We start from the raw sequence: 6,254 nt of genomic DNA, 5'->3' as shown, positions 1-6,254 counted from the left end.
TAATGATAATACAGTTAAACTTCGATAAAGTAATGTTCGATAAAGTAATAACCTCGATTATATAATAATTTCTTTCGATCCCGACTTGGGCCAATGGACTAAAGTAATAACCTCGATTATATAATAATTTCTTTCGATCCCGACTTGGGCCAATGGACTAAAGTAATAACCTCGTTAAATGCATTAAGTAATAAAAAAATTGAATCCTTAAGGGCCCAATAAAAATATAAAGTAATAATTACTAGATTTCATTGAAGAAAAAAATATATATATACATAGACCAAAATCTTTCAATCAATCAATAATACCCGTACAATAATCATTCCTTTTGAAAATATGCATCTATAGTTGATTATTTTTTCTTCCCACCTAAACTAAAATAAACCCCATCCTTAACTTTTTATAGAGCATACACAACTTCCGGAATATTTTGCTCGTATTGTAGCAAGTAGTTGCTTAAGGTGACTATTGCTTGAAATGCCTCTTTTGACGACACATTTGAGACAACGCTACTATCATCTGGTTCAGGATCATTCTCATCATCATTACTGTTCATTACCGATTGAATAATTTCTTCGTCTGTAGGTGATTCTATAACTGCATCATTCTCGCTAGGATAGTTCAAAAGATATTCAACGTCCATCACATTTCTATAGTGTAAATTAGAGATGACATCATTTAATCCTTAGATACCTTCATCTAATTCACCAACTTCTGGTTCGGGAACATTGTTTTCTTCTGACCGAATCTTGCAATGCCGAAAACAATTTGCAATTATTGTTGTTTTCACATCAAAATTCCAAGCCATGTTAGCAAAATTAATAGCATTCAAAATATTAATTTTTTCAAGATTTGGTGCTTCAACCTCAAGGCCTTGTAAGATGCTAAAATAAAAACGACGACGATAATGAGCTTTGAATGCTTGAAAAATCCCAGCATCACATGGTTGAATCTTAGACATTGTGTTAGGAGGTAAGAAAAATAACTCTACATTTCTCAAGCCTTCAACTACCTTTGGATGAGCTGGGCAATTGTCTACTATTAAGAGAACCTTCCTGTCAGTCATTCTCTTATCAAACCAACCAACAAAATCTTGAAAAAGCAAGCCAGTCATCCAAGCTTTCTTGTTGGATCGATACTTGCAATTAAGATTGTTCATGTTCACATTTTTAAAGCATCTAGAATTTGCATACTTACCAATAACCCAAAGTGGTACTTTGTCAGATCCATCACCATTGCAACAAACAACAACAGTAATTCTCTCCTTATCTTTTTTGTGTCCTTCGAGCTGCTTGGTAGTAAGTGAATGATCAACTTCCAATCGGTAAAATAATCTAGTTTCATCCATATTGTAAATTTCCTTCAACTGAAACTGGTCTAGTTTTGATCGTATTCCAGGTAAAGCATTTTCAATGTTCTCCATGATAATTGAACCACTTTCACAAAAACGTCGGTAAGATTTGATTCCATTTCTTGCCTTGAAACGTTCTAACCATCCATTAGAAAAGCTGAATTCTGGATTAGTTTCACTATGCATTTTTTGCAAAAGCTCTTTTGCTTTTTCTTGGATAATTTCTCCAGACATGTTCACTTTATCTTGCCTTTGAAGAAACCACTCATACAAAACTTTCTCTAAATCAGGGTATTTTGCCGAGCTATTTTTCATCTCATTTGACAAATATTTCTACGCCCTTTTGAGAGTGTTCGATATTGTTGATTGACTAATAGTCAAATCAAACTTTTTTTGCACCCATGCTTGCATATCTTTTTGGCTAATAGTTGAATTTTCTTTCTTATGTTCACATATTGCACTCTTCATTTTATCGGTTAAAGTTAATTTTTTTACTCATTTCAAATGATGAGAAGATATTGGAGGAGAAATAAAATATTGTATGTGCTTGGAATATGTCTTCCAAACATCTAGCTTTTATAAGTAAAGACTAAACATTTTCATTTGCAATGTACATGAACTTAGTTTTTAGAGACATTAAGTTTCACTAAAACTTTTGAGCTTCCCTAGATTCAAATAATACTTTGATTAGTGTCTTTTGATTTTTCTTACCACATACAATGTACATATTTTATATTGAAAAGCTCTCTCTAAAATAATAAATATTTATTTATCAATAAATGAATAATTTATTCATTTATCGATAAATAAATAACCTCGCTAAATAAATATTTTTTTCGGGTCCCGAGAGTATTACTTTATCGAGGTTTGTAGCGTATATATAAATTTTATTATCTGATCAAATAAAATAACAGCAATTTTTTTTTCTATAAATTGTAAATGAATTATTTGACATCGATAAAGAAAAAAAAAAACGAGATAATAAACTAAATAAAAAATTCAAGTGTATTTTATCATAATGCATTTTTATATCTCTTCTTTTTCAACCACCCATTTTCTAATAAAATAATATTACACGTAAATATAAAACTTTCTTTCCTTTTAACTACTTATTCTTAAAAAAATCATTATTCCAAAATACAATTTTTTTCCAAAATTTTAATTTTAATGGAGCCCAAACAAGGAATAGATATAATAAGAAAATAATATTCATCTAAGCATAAGCTCTATAGCAATTCTATCACAAAAATATTTTATGTCACTAATCATCAATTATCGAATATATATTTGAGTTTTTATCATCAGGCATATAATCTTCTTTCTCATCATATTTTTTGAAATTCCAAATCAATTGTTTTCGAAGGCTTGATTTTAAAAAATGCAGCAATCATTGTTTTCATTAAATTGAATGTAGAGAATTGATTTGACATTTGAATAATTGAATTAGATGTAGAATGTATAAATAATAATTTGAATTGAAATTTGAAATTTCAGTTTGAAAACCTCCTCATTTTTTGGCTACTTAATTTTCGAGTAGGTGGAATCAAAAGTATATCCAAACAATTTGTTACCTGTACAATTCTTTTTAAAATCAAAAGATTATTAAGAAGATAACAAAGTCTGATTATAAATTTAAATGGTGAAATTAAACATCATTTACTTGACTACATGAAAGGATTCAAAAATGAACGTTTTGGCAATCTTTTATTTGCATTAATGCTTTCAAAATATTTTCTTTCAGTCAGCTCCTAACCTTGTACAGAGTTCGCTTACCTGCACTAAAAACAGACTTTGAAACTACAGTGTTAATCGAAGGTGTTCATAAATCTTTTGCAATCGCATACAATTGGATATCATCATTTGTTCTTTTCACCAAAAAATCAAGTAAATCAAATTGCATTGGATCAAGAGACTCTACACTCCTAAGCATCTGATGATTAAAATATTTAAGTAATTCAACTAACATTTTACTTGCACTTGTGTTCGATGTCTGATTATATGCAGAAGATATACTAGAATAACCTTTTGTATCAAAACTTTCAATCCCTATTGCTTTCAAATTATTTCACTAACACCATCCTCTTCAAAATTAGCATAAGAGGTGGTGGAGGAGGTTGCCGCCTAACATTTGCATCCAATCGCTGTGCATACATAAAAGTTAACGTATTTTCTAAGTTAGAATAAGTGATCTGTGCATTGAAATTTAAAGAGTGTGTGATATGTCTATTAACATATTTAATGTCTTTTAAATTATACTTGGTTCCATTACTCATGCCAAAGGGAATAACATATATAAGTTTTTTCAATACTTTCTAAACTTCAGTTCCATAGAAAACAATACTTCATAAAATCTTGCATTAGAAAGTTGTGGAATCATGAAAGCTTGTCAAAAATCTTTTGACTTTAAAGGCCAATTCTCAATCAACATCAAATCAAAATAGAGTAATTATCATTTCTTATATGCATATTTAGTAATTAAATGTTCATATCCTTCACATGATTTTAATAATAAGAAAGTGGCGTTCCATCTCCGCCCTACATCAATTACAGTTTATTTGGAATTGAAACAAAATTGTGCACAATATTTTACAAATGCTTATTTCCTACTTGGCGTTATAACGATATGTATTAGTGCATTCCTAATTCTATCAATTTGATCATTAATATGTTTCATACCATCTTATACAATTAAAGTAAAAATGTGGTATACACAACGAGTAAAAAACAAAAAAAAAAAAAAACGAAAAAAAAATCACCAAGATCAAGCTTAAGAACCATACGAAGTTTATCTATAACATGCATATTAACACTAACATTGTCGAGCGCAGTAATATTCTTTAATAATTTGCATAAGAGCGTTAAAAATGTTAGCATTACGAGGAAATTTGATTATTTTAAGAGCATATATTTTTAGGTATAGCCTAAAATGGATCTATGTAGGGTGCAGTTGTAGCTATATAATCTTTTTTATTAATACATTCTCATAAATTTGAAGTAAAAGATATAATGTCAGCATATTTATATAAATCATAAATCAATTATTGCTTGATTTTAATGAAATATAGAATGAAAAGTGTTTCTAATTATCCCAGCATGCCTTGGTTGAAGATATTCTTTCACGAATGTTTGTGAAATGGTCGTTGTCCATTATCCTTAGCGACAACTCAGCATCGACAATGAACTTTACCATTTCTTCACAGAGATTTTCCTTTGAATAGATCCATAAGTTAAGTATTATAGTATCGATATCAGAAGGAGTACCAAATTACCATTGTGTTTGAGATCCACAAACAAGCCCATTGGTCGTACGTTTGGGGTATGCACGGTTGAGGTGGGTAGTACCAATGCCCTTTTGCCATATCAATCTTGTTTGATAATATTTACACACTGTTTTACACTCTTGAACTTCATGGACTATATGATCCATTTTGATCAATTCAAAGTGTTCTCAACACTTTGCAACTTTTTTACATTTCGCTTTCATCTCGTATCAAGAATTTCCTTTTCCAATTGGATTGCATCTTTATCAATGTCACCCAAATCAATTGGATAACTAGTTCCTTAGGCATTGTTCATGTCAATTTCCAAAAAAAAATTGTCAAGAATGGAGATGTAGTTAAAACAAAACAAAAAAAATAAATAAATAATCATTGTGAAATTGAGATTGTAGCGTTCTAGGTGGGTGGCCACCAAACAAGGCCTCAACAAAAGCATTATGGTCCATGTGTATGTAATAAATAGAAATGTAGAAAGATGAGAAAATGTATTTTGAATGAGAATGAAATGTATAAATTGAATAATGTAGAATGTAGTGTAGAGAATATAATAGAATTGAATGTAATAGAACGTGTATGTAATAGAATTGATAGTAATTTGGTAATTTGATTGTAGAAAGAATGTAAAAGAAAATAGATAGTTTGTGTGAAAAATGGATTGATAGTGGGAATAATTTAGAGTGTTAAAAAAAATTTCATTCAGTGACCGTTGGGGTCTCTCAACAATCAAATATAAAAATTACATTTAATGACCGTTGGGGGCCTACTGAGCCTCCTCGCTCGAAACGAGCCCGAGCCACCCATGGTCCGGGCCTTGAGTAGCCGATGAATTACTTGATTCTTTTGCCATCTCTAGCCTTTCATACCAAAAGCAACGTTCGATAACACTTGGTAGTGAGGAATGTACATGATTAAATATTTCCTAATCCTAGGCTAACTACCACTCTGAAATTTAGGAAGGTGGTGTCTTTCTTCCTTATACGAGGCTAAATGACCTTTTATATTTTCGTAGCTCGCGTCAATCTAGTATTTATATGCCAAAAGCCATAATGTTTTATATAAGATATCCCTTTCTACCAATAAATGGGATTTGCTCATTCGGTGAAAAAGATGAACGAACAGGTTTCCCATCAATTGCTCCAATACAATCATATTAAGAGAAAATAAAGTAGAACAAAATAAAGCAACAATAATTTGAATACATATTTTTAAATGAAATATGATGTTTTATAATAATTACGTAAATTACTTTAAAATAAAATCAATACTTAGGACTTGATCGAATACAATGTAAAACTTTATCATAATTATCAAGTAGTATAATTTCTTGTAAAGTGAAATTTATCAATTTTTAGTACAATTGACCAAAAAAAAAAACCCTATTTGTTGTAGTTTATTTGTCTCCATTTTACAGATTCCCATCAATTCTTTTACTTCAGTTTGTTTTGTATCGGGAGTGGACTAAATCTCCATCCTCGATTTTTTTATCGAGTTTGAAGAATACAGAAGTAAACATGGAAGAGATGAGAGAAAACAAAATAATCTTACCTATTGAGAAGAGGCGAGAAAAATTTATGAGTCATGAAAATCAAGAAAGGGATTACATAAAGAAGAAATTATGAAAATTA

General features: G+C 30.0%; 1 pseudogene; it reads right to left on the bottom strand.

The window, feature by feature from the left end:
• Window positions 1–400: 400 nt before the first annotated feature.
• LOC111382353 lies at window positions 401–4,541 on the bottom strand (annotated as a pseudogene).
• Between the last annotated feature and the right edge of the window lie 1,713 nt (window positions 4,542–6,254).

Source organism: Olea europaea, unplaced genomic scaffold (genome assembly GCF_002742605.1).
Source record: "Olea europaea var. sylvestris unplaced genomic scaffold, O_europaea_v1 scaffold2476, whole genome shotgun sequence".
NCBI lineage: Eukaryota > Viridiplantae > Streptophyta > Magnoliopsida > Lamiales > Oleaceae > Olea > Olea europaea.
This window is presented reverse-complemented; position numbering and strand designations above follow the sequence as displayed.